The 21,173-nt window shown below is 41.4% G+C and overlaps 1 pseudogene; it reads left to right on the top strand.

The window, feature by feature from the left end:
- Positions 1-21,173, top strand: part of LOC148526806 (uncharacterized) — a 62,025-nt pseudogene that overhangs the window by 28,640 nt on the left and 12,212 nt on the right.

Here is a 21,173-nt window from a genome sequence, read left to right as displayed (position 1 = left end):
GATCTGTTTCAGATTTACTAAAAGAAATTGTGAAAAAATACTGAGAGAGATCCCTGTGATAATAAGACTATCTGGAGAAGAGTTATGCAGGGTCCCCCCCATTTCACTTACTCCAGCTCAGTCTTCCCTGTCTGCTGACAAGGAAAGCAGAGCCCGGAGTAGGCTTCTGTGATCAGCTATGTGTGTCTGATAGACCAAAGGCTGAATACAAAGAATAAAAAATAAAATAATAATAACACTTACCTGCACCAGGGGTTGGAGATCGATGAACTCCTCCGTGACCTCAGTCAGCTGCTCTGTGCTGTAAACTGAAGTTCTGGTTAACAGCTGACTGGGGTCATGGAGCAGGAACCTGGTGTTCAGCTGACCGGAGTCACATAGGAAATCAGCGATCACCATGCAGGTAAGTGTTAGCTAAGGGAGGGATCGCGTGTGGGGGCGTATCGCAGGAAGGGGGTAGCAGGTGGCGTGCATAAGCGGTCATGCTCTCAGGGTATTTTTTTGATACATCCTTGTGATGTACTTAAATATCGCATTGCAAATTTCTTGTTCATCTTACATCTATACGCTGTGTAGTGCGAAAAACTAGATACATTTCATATGCCCACAGCTGGTTGCAGGGTGACATATTCAGTTGCAGTATGGGGTATTGAGTCACAGCTTAGTGTACTGAGATGCCAGCGAGTGCAATACTGGTATTCGTCCATCAAATGTCACTTTTGAAAAATACCATTGCGCATGTTTGAAGTCTCCAATGTAGTCATATGATGCTTACTGTGCAAAAACTACTTTTTTTGGATGTTCTATTTCCATTTCTATAGTACAGTACAATGCATTACTGTTTATTGTACAACATGTTATATTATGGAGGATATATTTGTAACATCTGCAAGTCTCAGCATCATAACACATCATTTTATTAAGCACTACCTGTGCGGCAGTGATGTGCGGCACTCACACAGTGATAACATTCCTTACAAATGAACGCTGGTGGGGTTGAGGGGCATTCTATGAAATTAACGCTCAATTACAAGTCTAAGCACAGACTTGTAATTGTTAAGATTAAACACTGTCTGTGTGATGAATAAATAATAAAAGTTATATACTGCGCTCAGCTCTAATTAATATTTGGTGTTTGAGAACTAATCCAACATATCACTAGCATCAATGATGAATATATGGACTGTATATATGAATGAAAGAAAAATTCTTTACTGGTATATAACAAATAAATATCGAAAGGATGACTACAAAAATATCAAAATAGACTGTACAAAAATATCAAAATAGATTGATAGACATACAACGGGATAACCCTAGATAGAGAATCAAGGAGGGATCAGTATCAAGGATAATGCTGATTGATTCAGTGGTTCGATGTTCAATAGGGCGTGACTGGTATGTCCCAATCAAATGTGGAGGATGCTGTAGGTAAATGAAAAATATGGGTCAAGATAATTGCAAAGTGAGGTAGTTTAGGTAACCAGCGGCGCCCCGCTGGTACCTGATAGTACCAGATGTAGCGCTGATGGTTGGATGCCCGGGGTGAGACTTCTTGAGGAAGGCAGTACGGACCTGGCAGGCAGGTAAGGGGTTTATCCCAAGCAAGTTAACTTACTGCTGCTGCATATGCCAGCAGTGAATCTGGTCCCAGATGTCTGCCAGCATTGTAACGCTGGAGTGGCTGCTGCGTTAAGGGGGAAGGGGGGTTGTACAGTTAGGGCTCGCCAAAGCTGTTCACCACGCACCCCCTCCACACCAAAGACTTACCTTCCTATGCCTCGCCGCTGTCCGCTCCTTCCTCTAGCCGGCTGTTGCTTCTTTTGGCGTCCGTTCTTACTCCTTCCTGTGTCCTCTTCTGTGCTGGAATGTGTCCGAGTCCTCTCCTGTGAGCATGCAGTCCGTCTGCTACTTCTGGGTAGGGTCACGTGGTAGTAATATGTCCGCGGCTGTGTAAGTCCACTTGCTAAACAGTATTTGATAGATACAGATCTCCTCCTTGGATAATGGAATGCTGTCTTAAGATGCATGCATAAAGCCTCCCACTTACCTTCACTTACATCCATTCTTCCTCACAAGACAGCAAAGATATTGGTAACATCAAGAACCATCAGACCCATACGCACAATAGTGGTTGACCTGACCTCCTTCTGAAATTGCTAAACTGCCTGTCAGTATCTAGTAGAGATGTGAGCTGAACCGCGTGTTTTAGTTTTGGGTTTGGTTTTGGATCTGGATCTCCCATGGTTTTGGATCTGGATTGGTTTTGCCAAAACCTCACCACCGTGTGTTGTTTTCGTGTTTTGGTTTTGGATCTGGATTTTTCTTTAAAAATCAAAAAAACAGCTAAAATTATATAAAATGGGCCTTTTTTTGTTCCTACAGTATTAATAACCTCAATAACATTTATTTCCACTCGTTTCCAGTCAATTTTGACCACCTCACAGCTCACAAGGGAACCAGGAAGTGTGATTTCCAAAAATAAATAAACAAATTACTTAAATAATGCTTTGCAAATCTTCTATAAACTGGCATTTCCGAACCTGTAGAGGGACATAAAAAAACATAGTTAGTTAGTGGCCTTCAAACTGTCGTTGTTCCCACTGTCCACTTAACCATATGAGATATATTGTGAACAAGCGGAACTGAGCAGCAAATGCAACATTTCAGACCTAAGGTTTAAGTATTACGTTGTGCCACTGAGCCATGCCTGCTTGCTGGGAGTTGATTTTTTTCATTCCAAAAGGGGACCAGGAAGCATGCTTTCCAAAAATAATAAATAGACAATTGACTTAAATAATCCTTTGCAAACCTTATTTTCTGTTACAGAATTTTCCGACCTGTAAAGGGACATTGAATAAAAAGTGAGTTAGTGGCCTTCAAATTGCCATTGTTCCCACTGTCCACTTCTCTTAGATATGTGAATGTTAGAAACTTAGAATGTAGAAGGCCAAAAATTGGGTGGGCCACACATGGCTGATTGATCAACCATGGCAACTGGATTAGTGTCATAAGGAAGAGGAGGTTGCAAACTGGGTGTCATAATTTATGATGAGTTGGCCATATGGGGTATGTTGCTGTTAAGGGATCAGGCTTGTTATCAGTGGACACATTATTATTATAGTTGTTGTTATTCTGGGTTGCCATCTCCTAAAGGGTGTTTACCAACAGACAGAGACTACCTACCTATCATCTCAGGCATAGACAGTTCCTGAGGAACAGAGCTCGGGGCCTGATTCAGAGCCGGACGCTATTTGCGCTCGCTCATTCAGAAAAAGGGGCCGGATATTTAAATAGAGCGCTCGCTCTTTGCGGTCTGTTGACGCCTCTATGTCTGAACGAGTGAACGAAACATGCGGTCGCTATTTTTTAAAAAACGCCCCCTGGCCGCTCGCATCCTATGTCATCTCCGCTATTTATTGGATTAATCGAGTACATCGAAAGGCGTATGAACTGCTCGCAGTGCTTGTGGTAGCATTTTCCTACCGCAATCATGCGAGCAGTTCAGGCTAAAAGACAACCAAGTCACGTGGGCGATGACGCTGCTTTGTTAATTATGCACACCCTTAAAACGCCCGTTTTGACTGTTTGGCACGCCTGTGTTTGGATCACCACTCCCCGTTTTCAAGCACCTTCCCCTGTTACCACCCACAAACACCTCATCCTGTCACTCAAATTAGCAGGCATTCGCTATTTTGCGAGCACACAATTTCCGACCGCAATGACTGGTTCGTGCATGCGTATTACAACCCATACGCATGCGCACTTGTGCGAACATCGCTCGGAGCGAACGAGCGGCCGCTTATGAGGCCCTCTGTTCTCTGGATGGAAGACAAATAGGTGGGAGCCCCTGTTCCAAGTCCAACATCTGAAGCTCTTATCTCTCCACATAATCTATGATAGAAGAAAGAAAATGTAATTGGGGACATCTAGCTCCTCTTTCTATACCCTGCTTACCCTTTTTGGACAGGAAGTCCAGGATGGATGGTTTGGAAGAAGAAGGCCTAGCAATAGATGGGGATGGTGATTATCAAGACCTGGTTCCCTCAGTAGGTGTAGTCTGCGAGGTATTGGTTGGCAATGGCATGCAGGCAGCGGAATAACAAAGGCCTCCATTATTATTATTATTATTATTATTACTATTATTACCAGTTATTTATATAGCGCACACATATTCCGTAGAGCTTTACAGAGAATATTTTACAATTCACATCTGTCCCTGCCTCAGTGAAGCTTACAATCTATATTGTCTACCACATGCTCACACTCATATACACTATGGTCAATTTTGTGGGGAGCCAATTAGCCTACCAGTATATTTTTGGAGTGTGGGAGGAAACCGGAGTACCCGGAGGAAACCCATGCAAGCACAGGGAGAATATACAAACTCCACACAGTTAGGGCCATAGTGGGAATCGAACCCACGACCTCAGTGCTGTGAGGTAGTAATGCTAACCATTTCACCTTCTGTGCTGCCCATGTTGTCTGTGCTTACTATTCCGTATTTCAGTTTGCGATTCAGGTAGGAATAAAGTGGGGTACATAACACAGTGACAGAATCACTAGATGTCTTAGTGCATTCAGGCCAAATATGATCCATGAATTTCCAGACAGATTCTGGACAGATGAATCCTTTGCTTGTAATAATCTTTGGCTATATATAACACCCTCCTTTGCAAGGAATTACCAGACACTTTGAAGGCTGTAACTTTGAACTGCTTTATAGAAAACATGTGAATGAAACCTTTCCAAACTGCAGAACATGATGGAGAAATCCCTTGAAGTTCAGCACCGAGAGCATCTTTTTCATGTTCTCTGAGGCCTCTCCTGACTGTGAAGAAAGATTCTCCACACTGTAGTCTTCCATTGTGACTTTTTAATAGTGATTTCAATGTTGTCCACTGGCTGGGATCCATCTCATCTGAGGGTTGTGTTTTTCCCATGCAAATGAGACAATTCACATCCAGAAGTTGACTCTTATGTTTAGCCGTGGTGTCAGTCTCTCTTTTGGCTGAATTAGGCTTTAGTTTTTTTTTCAAATATAGGCTTTAGTTTTTTTAGAGCATATAACTTTATAAGCTGTTAGGATAACATTTCTGTTATGTTTAAGATTAAAAAAAAAAACTTTTTGTAGCCCAATAACTTCAAAAAAGTTTTCATTGCAATATTCATGCAGCCCCTTGACAGACAGCATAGCACCCCTGCGCAGCTATTCCAATGACAGGTGTGGCTGACAAGCACACAAAAAAATTGTTTATTTATTATTTTGGGCAACAGCTCCTCGACAGACAGGAGCACAGCACCCCTGCACAGCTACTCCGATGACAGTGACAGCCAGGTGTAAAATTGATCATAAAAACAAATCATTGGGTGCATCCCCTGGCTGTTAAATTGATCATAAATTAATTTAAAAACAATTCATTGGGTGCAGCCCTTGGCTGTTAAATTGATCATAAATTAATTTAAAAACAATTCATTGTGTGCAGCCCTTGGCTATTAAATTGATCATAAATTAATTTAAAACAATTCATTGGGTGCAGCCCCTGGCTGTTAAATGGATCATAAATTCATTTCAAAACAATACATTGGGTGCAGCCCCTGGCTGCTAAATGGATCATAAATTAATTTAAAAACAATTCATTGTTTGCAGCCCTTCTCTGTTAAATGGATCATAAATTAATTTAAAAACAATTAATTGGGTGCAGCCCCTGGTTGTTAAATTGATCTTAAATTAATTAAAAAATAAATCATTGGTTCCTAAACCAACCATAACATTAATTTAAAATGTCAGGCAGCAATGCCCCAACCAGCACATAATGCAAAGAAAAAGGTGCAAGATGGAATAGTCTTTGGGCCCTCCCACCCACCCTTTTGTTGTATATGAAACAGGACAGTTTAACAAACCAATCATTTCAGCGACAAGGACTGCCAATTGTGGCTTAAATGATTGGTTTGTTTGGACCCCCATAAAACAAACTGCCAATGTGCTTTGGACATGGAAAAGAAAATAATCCCAAACACAAACTGGATTTACAATTACATTACAAGTTGTCATCATCCTCATCATCCCCATCAGTGTGTACATCCTCTTCACACAATATTAATTCATCCCCACTGGATTCCACCATATGCGCCTCTGTCATTTTTTTATATAATTGTTTGTCGAGGTCTTCCTCATGGAATTTGTAATCCATTTTAATGAACATCATCTTTTCCACATTTTGAGGAAGTAACCTCCTACGCCGATCACTGACAAGGTTGCCAGCTGCACTGAAAACTCTTTTGGAGTACACACTGGAGGGTGGGCAACTCAAGTAATGCAAAGCCAGTTTGTGTATGGGACTCCAAATTGCCTCTTTTTCCTGCCAGTACTGAAAGGGACTGTCTGACATGTCTATTAGGATGTTATCTCTGAAATAGTCCTCCACCATTCTATGAATGGAGACCGTATCACACATAGTCACGGTAGAAGACATGTCACTAGTAGGCAGTTCTCTCAGGCCCGACCAGGTGTAATTTTTTGGTGACTGATCTGCATGACCAGCAGGCATTCTGTAAGGAAAATTTTGTTTTTTCCTGGCAGCTGTTGAAACTGAAGGAGGAGATGAAGGTGTTTCACATGCGGCTGCAGCTGACAATTTTTTGACCAACAGTTCTTTGCATAGTTTTAGATTTTGGTCTTTTGGAAAAAAACTCAAAAGGTAGGACTTAAACCTAGGATCCAGAATGGTGGCCAAAATATATTTTTCAGATTTCAATAGATTGACGATTCTTGGATCCTGGTGAAGTGAATGAAGAGCTTGATCCATGAGTCCGACATACTTTGCGCAATTGCTCCATTTCAGCTCCTCCTTTGGTTTCTCCAGCTGTTTTTGCAAAAGTCTGAAGAGGGGAATGACCTGACTCAAGCTGGCAGTGTCTGAACTAACTTCATGAACCTTGCACAACATGGAAATTATTCTCCACTGTGCTTGAGTAAGGTGCATTCCCCCTCCATAGCCTGTCATAGTCCGCTGTATAGGCCTGGATGGCCTTTTGCTGTTTCTCCAGCCGCTGAAGCACATAGAGAGTAGAATTCCACCGAGTTACTACCTCTTGCTTCAGCTAATGGAAGGGCAAACTTAACTTTACCTGCTGGTCATGCAATCTTCGACAAGCGGTCACCGAATGTCTAAAATGTCTGGATATTTAGCGTGCCACCGAGAGCATCTCCTGCACGCCCCTGTCACTTTTTAAAAAATGTTGCACCACCAAATTAATTGTGTGAGCAGAACATGGGATGCTTTGGAATTCGCCCAGATGTAATGCTCTCACAATATTGGTGGCATTGTCCAAAATCACAAATCCTGAGGAGAGTCCAATTGGGGTAAGCCATTTAGCAATGATTTCCCTGCGTTTTTCTAAGAGGTTCTGCCTTTGTATCAGCTGTCGTTTGGGAGATGTTGCTGCTACTGCTGTTGCTGTTGTAGGCAATACACCTACGCAGTGGGCTGTCACCGTCATGTAATCCTTAGTTTGCCCTGTCCCACTTGTCCACATATCAATGGTCAAGTGGACAGTGGGTACAACGGCATTTCTGAGGACATTAATAAGGTTTTTTTTAATGTCCTTGTACAGATTTGGAATTGCTCTTCTAGCGAAGTGGAATCTAGAAGGGATCTGGTAGCGAGGACACAGGACCTGAATTAACTGTTGAAAACCCACTGCAGTAATGGCGGATACTGGATCCACTTCTAATACCAGCATAGTTGTTATGGCATCAGTAATCCGCTGTGCAACTGTGTGATTGCTGTCATACTTGTTTGCCCTTGCAAACGATTGTTTGACAGTTAATTGTTTTTTGGAGGATATGCTACAAGTAGTCTTCCTCCTGGTCCCCTTCTGGGATGAAGATCCACTGACAGCAACAGCGGCAGCAGCAACAGGCATAGTCATCAAGGATCCTTCTGAGGAATCACGGATAGGAGAGGAGTCAATCATGCTTGGAATACCAACATTGGATGCAGCAGGACTACTCCCAATGATGAATGAGGATGTTGATGATGCAGGTGTTGGTGTTGGAGATCAAAGGTGCTTGGATCTCACAGAGAGGGAGCAGGTAGGTGACACTGGACTTGTTATGTTTTGAGTTTTGGAACTTGGCAACGTACACTTTGATATTTGATGAATGCGCTCCAAGTGACGTAACAAGGAGGAGGTTCCTAGGTGGTTTAGGTCCCTCCCTCTACTCACTCTTGCATGGCAATGGGCACATATGGCTTGACAACTGTTGTCCGGATCAGGATGGAAATAATTCCACACGTGAGAAGCAGATTTTTTTGTCTTTTATCCCGGCATGACAACAATGGGCTTTGGCTTTTTCAAACCATGGGCAACAGCTGTTGCCTTACTTACACAAAGGACATCCTCTGCATCAACATCCTCATCACCAACACCAACATTTTCATCATCAACATCCTCATCATCCTTAGCACCTTCATCCACCAAAATATCCTCCTCCTCCATGTGCAATTTCACAGAAGCATCCTCAATGACTACATGTGCAAGATGTTGACTGTCCTTCCCCACATTTACAGAGGGCACACAAATGTTGGAACTTGGAGGATCCTCCAGTACACTAGTATTTAGGTCGGGCTCACACATGGCAACCACGGACACACTTGCCCTCTCCTCAGGGATTTGTGATTTCGATTTCTGAGGGCACACAGTTGGTTTTTCCGGAGCTGTCTTAACAACTTTCACATTTTTAATTGGACCACAACCACTACTACTACAAGCAGAAGGGCTATCAGAATCAGCAGTCTTCTTCATAAAGTAAGATTCCCAAGGCCTTATCCTTTCCTTGCCACTTTGTGCAGTGAATGGCATATTGCCAATTTTTTGTTTATCTAAAGTCAAATATCCTTTCAATTTTTTTTCTTAACTTCAGTAAAACTTGCTTTACCATATTGATGGCGTGACTTAAGCCCTGGGGCATGGGCCTTCCTAGAGATCGAGGAAGTTGACGGCCTTGCACTGCTGGCGGCAGCTAAAACATGTGGGTCTTGGCCTTGCTCTCCTGTCATGTGACAGCCCTCCATATTTTTTCTGCAGTCTAGAAGCAGTGTCACAATCACCAATAGTGTAGCCAAGGTGCAGTTACAAAATTCACACACGTGCAGTCGTGCGCACAGACAAAAATATTAGAAAAAACGTCAAATGATGATTTAGATTTTTTGTCAGCTCCAGAAGAACTTGGCCCCAGAGTAATGATTGATCACGACTGTAGTCGGGCAGCACAAGGTTGCAACTTGCGTTGCTGCTGGCTCTTGTGCACTACTGCATTTAAGGCAAAAATCCACCCACACAAACAAGAAAAAAATATGACACTTTTATTATTTTATTTTTTTTAGAAAGACTGGAGTCAGGCAGCAGAAGCTTGCAACGTGCGTTACTGGCTGGATATTGAGCGCTACTGTGGTTATGGCGACAACCCAGCCACACAAACAAGAAAAAATATGACACTTTTATTGTATTTTTTTTTTTAGAACGACTGGAGTCAGGCAGCACAAGGTTGCAACGTGCGTTACTGGCTGGATCTTGTGCACTACTGCGGTTATGGCGACAACCCACCCACACAAACAAGAAAAAAAATATGACACTATTATTTTTATTTTTTTTGAGAATGACTGGAGTCAGGCAGCACAAGGTTGCTATGTGCGTTACTGGATGGATCTTGTGCACTACTGCGGTTAAGGCAAAAACCCACCCACACAAACAAGAAAAAAATATGACACTTTTATTGTTTTTTTTTTTAAGACTGTCTGTAGTCGTGGAGCACAAGGTTGAAACGTGTGTTGCTGGCTGGCTCTTGTGCGCTACTGTGGTTAAGCCTGTTAATGGCGCATGCACACACAGAAAAATATAAAAACTTTAAAGACACTTTGATTTTTTTTTTTCTTACTTTTTTTTTTTTGGAGTCCAGAACTTGGGCCCAGAGATGGACACAGCACAAACCCAGGACACAGAAGACAGCCCAGATGGATCACCAGACAGCACAGTGACAGTGACAGCACCGTGACCAGAGACCAGAATGGATCAGCACAGACAGCACAGTGATAGTGACAGCACCGTGACCAGAGACCAGAATGGATCAGCAGACAGCACAGTGATAGTGACAGCAACGTGACCAGAGACCAGAATGGATCAGCAGTCACCAGCCCAGGACACAGCAGATAGCACCAGAACCTCTCCCAGCCCTACACTACCCACCCTCCCTGTTCACTTTACACAGCCGGAGTGGAAATGGCATCCGTCGTGTGGTCCCTTATATACTACATTGATCATAGAGACAAAAGCTTGCGAACTGCGTAAGGCGGGAACCTCTGAGCCTGCTTGGATCCGACTCGGATATGCTAAATTCGGGAGGGTTCGGTTCTCTGAGAACCGAACCTGCTCATCTCTAGTATCTAGTACTCAGGCTGCATATGCTATCGCAGGGGCTTAGTTATGCATGCCCCTGTAACAGCGTCCAAATGCACAGGCACGCCTGCGTTTCTCTGACCACCCCCTGTCACCACCCACAAACAGCCACTACCAGTCAATTACTTTAAGAGGGTCTGCGTGCTCATTGCGACCACTTCCTGATCGCAGCGGCACTGCGATTAATGCACATGCGCAGAACAGAAACATCGGCCGGGTGCATGCAAATTCGCGGCTGACTTCCTTGCTGAATCAGGCCCATGGTGTTGTACATCCCGCCAGACATCGCATCTCTACTGATCGCATATGTACTAACATATGCGACAAAGGGCAGCTCTTCTGATAAGAGCTGTCCTTTGCAATCAGCATTGCACCCTGGACTTCTGGGTTTATGGATCCCTCATACCAGAACAATGCAGTAGAAGCCCATAGGCTATTGTAGGATAATGCCAGCAAAAGCTGGTGTTACTCTTCGCATCAGAACCCCGGCGGCCACTCAATAGTACATATGGAAAATGTAGTAACACCCTGAAAACGGGGTTTTAATTGCATTTTCCATTTAGTACATCCCGCCCACTATCTGTGACTTGTTTGCAAAGTGGATGATGATCGGCTGCTTTGACCATTCAATGTCAATAGTAAGTAATGTCAAATCAGCATTGTTTAACATAATTACTATTGACTTTTGAAAATCCTCAGTCAAAATCGCTGATCATCTGCGGCTTTGTAAACCTATAAATCTGTCCTTTTCTTTTGATAAGGTATATCTATCTTCTGTATATTAGCAGGGAAATAAAGTCGTTTCAAAGCCAATAGCTTGGCACTTTGGGATTTATTTACTAAAGTGCAGGTTTTTAGACATGGAGATGTTACCCATAGCAACCAATCAGATTCTAATTAACATTTATCTAGCACCTTCTAGAAGATAATAGCTAAAATCTGATTGGTTGCTAAGTGTTTGCAATTGCACACGGCATTGCTAACACTTGAAAAGAGGTTTCTGATCCCTGGTTGTAGCAGGGTAGAGACTGAGAGGTGACCTAATGTGATCACAATAGAGGACATTTCATGGGCATGTTATGGGAGTGTGACGGGCATATTTGTGAATGCTGTTGTGTTCCCAATTGCAAATCCACTTCTTTATAGGCCATGTTTAGTTGGATTTGTGGAGAGTGGCTAGAGTAGATCATAGGCTGCTGCAAATGTTGACGGTGTGACCGATGTTGCACCAATGTTTTATTGCTTACAATCTCCATTGCAAATGCACAGACCAGGGTGGCTGAAATTGTGCGCTTCAGCATTCGTACACTCCATTGCACCTTGGAGCACAAAGGAAAAGCTGAGATGAGCATTTGCAGATTCCTGCAACCGCTATTGAGAAAGCGGCTGCAAGCATAACTGCATTATCAACCGGCTTTGAATGAGGCCGTAAGTATCTATGTGGAATATATATATATATATATATATATATATATATATATTTTGTTTTATTTTATTTTTTTTATTATTTATTTATTTATTTTTTATTTATTTTTTATTAAACAAATTACAAATTAGTTTTTAAACTTCTGAAACAGTTGCGTAATCCACTTGGAATAAAACAGAAAAAATTATCCAATAGTGTAATATGTAAAACACAATTTTACATATTGTTGAACTTATCTTTTGTAGATTAATTGCATTTTTTGCATATATTCTGCTCTGTTTTGCTTTGATACTTTAAACTTTATTTTTAATCTTTTTATTGATTCCAACAGAGAAATAAAATAACATAACAATAGGAGACATCAACATTAGCAGACAAATAAAACAATAATGATATCAGGTTAAATGTGGGCAGTGAAATGTGGAGAATATATTTTTATGATTATGACTTATAATATAATTTATCTCATCAGGGGAAGGTGAGTATAGCCATTTTCAACACACAGCAACAAAAACAGCCATAGGGAATATATGTTCAGTGGATCTATATTTGCACCCAGAGCCAAATGATGTAAGATCTTGGATAGTGGTGAAGAAAGGTGGGAGATGGTGCTATGTTTTGGGGAAACTCACAGAAGCGGTGGGGTTAGATTAGATACAAGCTTAAAAACATTTATACAGTATCAATTATACTCCTCAAATAAATACAGAAATTGAACATATTACAATATGAACACTCTCCTCTTAATAGACCCCTACATTATTGGTGGACCATTCATGACCTAGTCCAATGCTGGTTATGAGATATATAGTATTTGCATTGCAACACAATGAAATGTCCATTGGCATTATCTGTGTTTGTTTCTGCAACTAGCTGACAGCCAGCAAGCCATGTTGGGTTAGAGACTGTTAGGTGCGGCCACAGAGGGAAAGGTTTTAGTCAGTTCTAGTTAGCATATTTCTGCACTTATGCAGAGCCATACAAGTCATCATCACCAGTTTGTATTTGTACCTGCCTTGTAGCAGGTACATACTGTAGATACAACTGCATATACACATACAGTACCTGCTGGTTTGCATGAACAAGCTCTTTGGTAGGGACATTGGAACCCGATGGTTAGCAACCATCAATTTTCTAAATCCAACAGAAGTACTTTTTCCATGAAATTTAGGGTTTTCGATGATTGACAGCCATCTGATGCAGCTTTCTGACGCTCATCTGATGGCTGTCAGCCTTCTATGCAGATTACGCGGAATTTAGAGTATATAGTTGGGCATATAACAGAGAAAGAAAGTTTGATAGACCACGCAAACAGTACACACGCCCTAAGCAATCTTTTTAAGACACAGAAACCTCAAGTGGGGGGTAACCTCGTACGAGACAGAATGTGTAGAGGCCTCTATAAGCAAAGTTACCTTGAAACCCCCGACAGGTGTGATTACCAGAGCAAGAAGTGATTCCACAGATGAACCCAGACACGGTGGGGTGGCCAGTGGGTGAGGGAGGGGAAAAAGAAATTAGAAACAGGGGAATTAGTCTTTAATTTATCCTCAAGGACATTATCTAATGAAGAATACTCCATATTAAACAAAGGATTATCCTATGTCCCCTCTGACCATCCAGACCTTTTTAAATCTAAAGTAGATTTATATAAATTTAATAGGAGATTAAAATTAAAAGAACACTTTGCCGATATCTCCAGTGAACCAGAGGATTCAGCTCCCATCTATAAAAAGTCCTCTTTTGAACCACCTTCACAAAATTTGTCCATAAAATATTTTACGACACAGATGGATAAAAAATTGATGGAAGAAATAATTAATTACAAATCTACCAAGAAAAACTTGAGTGTTCAAGAGAACAAAGCTATGAAGGATATAGGCAAGTATCAAGACATTGTGATCCGCCCTACCGATAAGGGCGGGGGTATAGTCATCCAGGATCTCACTATGTATAAAAATGAAGTGTATAACCAGCTTTCAGATGAAAAAACATACACGATACTTCCAAGAAGGAACTTGAACATATTCTAAATAATGCTGTGGAACAACATATTATCTCTTAAAAAACTAGAGATTATTTGCTTGTAGACTGGCTGGTTATTCCAGTCTTTTATACCATACCCAAATTACATAAAGATGCACAAGCACCGCTGAGAAGACCTATAATAGCAGCCAGAGACTCTATACTACTCTGTGGCTAAATACTTAGACTATTACCTCCAATCTATTGTCCAAGCACAAGATTCGTTTTTAAAGGATACCACCATTTTTTTATGAAAGTTACTGGACCTTTCACTAGTATCTAAAGACACAATTAGACCTTTGCATTCTTACAGTATGTTCAATGAAGTGATTTAGGACATTTTAATATTCATAGGATTCTATTGCTACGTTGGAGTCCTTCTAAGAGTTTGCACATTCTGTGTCAGATGTTCTAAAATTATTTATATAATTCTTCTGGATCTGATTATGTAAATCTGTTTCTATTTCCTCAACACTGCCACCAGTAACCAGCTATAAGTACTCACAATCAATGTGGAAGGTCACCCAATCAGGAAGATCATGTAAGTGGACATTATGGATGGATGCACCACAGTATACAATGATGATAATTGATAGACATTTTGGTAGAACACTTTTTAGTTGTTATTTTGGCATCCTGCACAGTTGGTACTTGGGGCCTGATTCAGAGACGGTTGGTAAATGCAACCGCAGTCACTGCCACTCTTGCAATAGCGTTTTGCGGGAATATGTTAATCTCAGACTCAGCCCACCCTTTGTGCTCCATTGTGTGATGGAGTATACGAGCAGTGAGATGCATACTTTAATACTGTGTAGTCTGTGCATTCGCAATGGAGTTTGTAAAGACCCTTTCCTATTTTACCAGCAGAGTAAATATAAATAGTCACATACACCATTTTTACATTTATTTTATGGAATAAGATTCCACAAAACTCTCACTATATTACATTTTCAAAAAAAATCTTCTTTCTGGATATGTCATCGTCCAAATAGAAACTGAAAACAAAAATAAATATGAGCAAAATACTGTATATAAATTACCAATGAACACACTATTGGGGGAATATTACTAAGAAGATACTTATGACACATATTCTGTGTAAAAAGTATCTACTTCTGATTATTCTAATCATTAGAATTAATAGTCAAATTTGTTTGGGAGGCACTGAGGAGCTCATTCAGACCCACTTCCATCGGCACACTGTGTGCTCCTGTTTGCCATCCACACCACATCCCACACTGTGTGTTTCCCTGTTACCCCATTCATAGACACAATCCATTCTGTCTCTATCCATTGCTTTCCTCCTTCCCTCTAATGCTCCCTGATGCTTCTTTACCTACTCCCCGCCTCCAGATGTACTACTTACAACACCTTCTTCGACAAACTCAGGGATAGTCCTCCTCACTGGCAGCTGGCTCCACTAGGGTGGGGCGGGGCAGTCTTACCACTCCTCAGATCTCTTAGCCAGTGATCCGAGGAGTCTGAAGTAACAGACAGTTCAACTTATTACTAGAGATGAGCGGTTTGGTTCTACTCAGTATTTTTGCCAAATTACCACAGGTTTGGATTTATCTTACTTGCTATCCAAAACATGAGAGCTGGATAGTCAATAAGATGTTGTTTTCCTGATCCAAACATAACCGAATAGAACTGAAAACTCATCTATACTTATTACAGACTCCTTGGATCACTGTCTGAGAGATCTGAGGAGCTGTCACCCTGACCACACCCAGGAATAAATTAAATAATGTAAATTGAAATAAAATTGAATAAAATAAAAACACAATAGCGCAGTCAATCCTTAATACAATATACAAGGGAGGTGTACTCATATTGAAATAAGTGATATCACTTTGGATAGTAGGGCTGCTTTAGAGATGGATGCAGTTCACACAACTGCTGCATCTTTGCACGTAGCGGCTGTGCAAAATTAAGTAAAAGCTGTAGGAGGCATTGTATGTAAAAAAAAATCCCACTGTCTGCTTCTCTGATCCAATGCTGTGATCGAAGACACAGCCAACGAATCTACTGACCATGAAACATCTGAATAAGCCTTAGGTTATCTGGTGAAACCACACTGCAGGAGCCAATGAAGCTGCATCCAAGGACACAGCCACTAGCTCTGTAATGCCCAGAAAATGGGACTGACACCTCCCCGTTCTTTGTAACTCTGGCCGTCACCGCCACCAAGCTCCAGCAGCATTTCGCTCATGCTGCAGTTTTTGAGGCACTGTAAGCTACATTGCAGAACCAGCTCTGTACATGCGCAGCAAGGCTTCTACACATTTGCAGATCTGAAAACATCGGAGACATACATTAACATCAAATTAACGTACATCTCTGAATCAGCCTCTGCAGGAATACATGTGAGTATATCCAGTTTTTTTTAAAACAGGAAGCATGGTAAAGGCAAAACAAAGCTGGTTTCGCATTTAACATGCTTGCTGTTTTAAAAAAATGGGAATACTCGCATGTAATCCTGCAGCGGCGCTAGCTCGCACTCTATTACATTAAGCCCTAAGTGTCTGATTGGAGCAATTATAAATGCACCTTGAAAAAGTTACTCATTGTAATGAAACATGTTTGTGAAGGAAGGCACCCAGCAACAGTGATTTCGTGTAGAATCCTCTGGACAGAGCAGAGTGACTGTGCAGCTGCTTGCCAAAAACTGGACAGAGTGGACACTGCTGACAGCACGTCTGCTAGCTGCACTGACTGCGAACAGAAGATCACTTGGTAGGGTAACACAGGGAAAGTTTTTCACTACAGATTGTGCCAGACCCCGAGAGGTTAATCACCACATTCATACAAAAGGGGCTATAAAAATCTTTTAAGTGTGCATTTTATGTGTGTCCTATTAACTGATTACACCCTGCAGATCCGTTTTTATTATACATTTATTTTATTTATATATATTTTCTTACGTTTTATATATATATTAAACCTTTTTTTTTTAACTTATATTTAATTATTTTTTTTTCATTTTTTTATTTTACTCTATTATTTTAGGCATATTTATTGTATTTATTACACTCAATTTATAGCGCTTTCTGGTACCACACATAATTTAAGACAATTTATTGTGTTTAAGAAAGCTGCTTTGGTTACAAATTAGAAGCGCATGAACACATTTTATATAACAAAATTGAAAAATAAAGAGATTTTCTCTCATCAAAAACATATATGAATAAATCATTTAGAAGTAAAAAAAACAATATTTGTTAAAAATATACATAAGACAATTGTGTCCCTTAAAAAAACATAACTGTGATCACTAATTAAAAGAATATGGCATTCTCATTATCTAAAAAAAAATCCAAACTTTTTATTTCTATAGTTCATTAACCAGGTGGCTGTGGCAGTTCTGTAATTACTAATAAGAGAAGGCTTTTATTCTTTTAAATAGAATCCACATGATTAATGGAAGTCACACCATGTATTTGTAAAGATGGTTATTTATACACTAATCGTCTATTATACTATAAACTGATATAGCGTTCATGGGCTGCTAATTAACCCATCAGCTCCATGTGGTGACACAATCTATTTGTTTGAATATTACTTCTGCGACTTACCCAATGAGCACCTCTCAATGATGGTACTCCAGCTGTTGTATAAAAGATCATGGAAATTTAAAAGATACATACAATGGATTAATTGACTTAAGTGGAAATTGAAACTGATCATGATGCTGATCCTAAATCCATTAATACAAGTCTATGTTTAGATCGCAATTACTCCATTTAGTTAAATTGTCTACAGTAATTCAATTCAGCATGAATGTGGATAAGAAAATTCTAATATTTTTCCTGTGGATAGTGAATCATTATATACAAAATAAGAATCCCAAAAGAGAGACATTATTTCTGTTAAACTGCAAAAGAACAAATATAAATTAGAGATCAATCTCATGATAAGAAACTAATACCTGTACCCCTTTTTGACATAAGCAAAAACCTGGGAATCTACCGGTGCATGGCGAGTGGACCCGAGTAGTGATTATCATCTGTAATGCTGACCATACAGTAATACGACCAGCATAAGATATGATTTAGCATACGATTTCTCTTGAACTCCCCGGCAGCTCCCTGGCAGTCCCGGCCGCACGATTTGGTGCTTTTTGGCACACGATGTACAGTACATACGATCTCACGTACAATCATTCGCCCCTATACGACGGGTCGTGATACTATCAATCGTGTGCCTCACTAATCTTATAGATTTGGCCTTAATTTAAATAGAAGGCTGGACTTCACTGGGGGGTATAAAAAATCAGCAGCCATTTTAGCTCTGCGCACTTCTGTTTACTCTGATAGTGAGGTTTTTACCCTGCTGAATGCTCCACATTGCTAGCTACTGTGCATTGCTTTGTATTGCCTGGCTTTACAAAGTGCTTTATCCTGCTCTATTTCCTGTGCTCTGTCCTGCTTTTTGTGGTGATGGATCCCTGTCATTATAGAGCTCTGCTGTCCTATGCTGTGGTCAAGCTGAGTGAGGAGAGGGAGAGGGCACAGCATAGGAGGAGGAGGAGGTCCTGCTGGACAAAGGATTTGCTGCTGGAGAGGGAGACTCAATCCTATATGCCCCTGCTGACGGAAATGAGAGAGAACAATCCGGATGACTAGCGCAACTTCCTGCTGGTGGATGACACCACCTTCCAGGAATTGGTGCATCTGGTAACCCCCTATATCTGAAAGCAGGATACCAACTTTCAGGTGGCCATCATGGCCGAGGAGAGGCTCTTGGCTACACTGAGGTACCTGGCTACGGTACGCTCCTTTGAAGAGCTGAAGTTTGGGACCCGCATCTCCCTCAAGCTTTGGGACACATTACACCTGAGACCTGCAAGGCTATCATGAAGGTGCTGCAGTTACATTATTGTAAGGTAAGATAAAACACACACCACACATTTTATTATAGTTAAACAAGAAAAATGTTTTATTAAAACTTTCTATAGTTTATTTATTTGTAATATTAAAGACTCAATAAAACTTTTTTTTTCTGTGTTTTGTGGCCAACATGACCTATAAAATGTATACAACATAAATACTTATTTTAAATATAATATATATAAAGATTTATAAAATGCAAAAAGTATCTTCAAGTTACCTAATCCCTGATAGTGTAAGTATGGTGTGGTACAGTATGAGCTATGGTGTAGAAACACATGCTGCAAGTGCAAACTCAGTGGTCCCGGCCCCATTGAGATGCACTTCCAGCATATAGTCATTAACCTATCTGAGTTTGGGTCACAAACACCATGCTGCATACAGCACCATACTTAGCAGGGAGTATGAAACTTCCTCATTACTGTGCTAAACTATGCCAACACGGTGGATTTTTGGTATAAAACAACTGTATAAAATGCAAAAAGTATCTTCAAGTAACCTAATCCCTGTTAATAAGTATGGTGTGGTATGAGCTCTGGTGTTTGTGCCACAGATTTCAGGGGTAGAAAAACATACTGCAAGTGCAAACTCAGTGGTTCCTGCCCCTTTGAGATGCACTTCCAGCATGTGTTCATTAACCCGTCTGAGTCTGTGTCACAAACACCATGCTGCATACAGCACCATACTTATCAGGGAGTATGGGATTTCCTCATTACGAGGGGGACCCACTTCACAATTTTAAGAAATCAGCTTCAAATAATGCTGAGAAAATACTGGGTGGAGTAGTAGGTTGGTAGGAGGAGGTGGATGGGGGAATATGTTGCAAGGAGGAGGTGGATGGGGGAGCAGGATGGTAGGAGGAGGTGGTTGGGGAAGGAGTTTGGGGAAGGAGTTTGGAATGAGAAGGTGAGTGTGAGAGGAAATTGGAAGTAGGAAGTGGATGGGGGAGGAGGTTGGAAGGAGGAGGTGGGTGGGGGAGCAGGATGGTAGGTGGGTGGGTAGTTGGCCATTTTTAGAAGGTATGTCTGTGTCGAATAGTAGGTGGGTGGCAGCATGGTGAGTGTACTAGGGGCAGGAACTGCGGGCCGGGTTAGAATGGTTGTGTCAGATGTGAGTAGAGAGTTCCGTACTTTGAATATCAGTTCTGACATCAGTCTTTCAAACTGAAACCTTTGCTCTGGGACCATTGCTCTCAGAGCTGCGTTCACATAGGCAGCAAAGTGGTCAAATTCGATTGGTTTTCATAGGGCTTCTCTGGCCTGTCTTAGTAGTGGGTCCTCCTCCTTCTGTGTATGTTTTGTTTTTCAATGCTGCTTTTTGGATATGGGGGTGGTGTTGGAATTGCCACAGTGTCATATCCACTGGCAAAATGGTCCAGGATGCTGGGGATGTCAGGAGTCTGTTAACAGAGAAAAATAAAATCAATTTCATATAGTAATTATTTTTTCTATTCTTTTACAGTTCCCTACAAGCACGGAAGAGTGGATAGCCATTGGGGATAAATTTGAGAGCCGTTGGCAGTTCCGAAACTGTGGGGGAGCTATCGACGGCAAGCATATTCGGATTACCCCACCTGCAAGCAGTGGGTCGTACTACTATAACTACAAGGGGTACTTCAGCATTGTTCTGATGGCGGCGGTGAACGCCAACTACGAGTTTCTGTTCATAGATGTGGGGAAGAATAGCCATGCTTCCAATGGTGGCTCCTTTAAGATCACGGCATTCTATGAATGGCTCACCACGAATACCTTGCATTTGCCATCCAGAGAGACAACGAAACACGGCCTGAACTTTGTATTCATTGCTGACGAGGCTTTCGCCCTTCATGAAAATGTCATGAAGCCATTCCCACAGAGGGCACTTAATCATTAAAAGTGGGTCTTTAATTACCGGCTATCTCAGGCAAGGCGTATTGTAGAGAAAACCTTTGGAATCTTGAGCAACCGATTCCGGATTTTCCATACCCCAATTAATTTAAAGGTGGAGAAGATTGACTGGGTGGTCACCTCTTGCTGTGTCCTGCACAAATTCCAGCAAAAGAAAGCCAAACAGCAAAGGATATTGGGCACAGCTGAAGTGGAAGACCTAGACCATCCCAAAGAGGTTGTTCAGTTCCCCTCAGTGGCTGTACCACCAGTGATAAAAACTGGGAGTGCTCTGGCCAAAAAGGTCGGAGAGGAATATATAGCCTACTTTAATGGGGACAGTGCTTTGCCATGGCAGGAGCAGAGGCGCAGAGAGGGGGGGGAGTGGGTACTAATTACCCGGGCCCAGGCTTCCTGCATCAAACCTTCCTACATCACAGCAGCCCAGCACACGCTACTTTGTGCTGGGCTGCACCTGAAGACTGCTCGCGGCTGCTAAGAAGCAGC

This window comes from Taudactylus pleione, unplaced genomic scaffold, assembly GCF_031769625.1.
Source record: "Taudactylus pleione unplaced genomic scaffold, aTauple2 ptg000093l, whole genome shotgun sequence".
NCBI classification, from domain to species: domain Eukaryota; kingdom Metazoa; phylum Chordata; class Amphibia; order Anura; family Myobatrachidae; genus Taudactylus; species Taudactylus pleione.
This window is presented reverse-complemented; position numbering and strand designations above follow the sequence as displayed.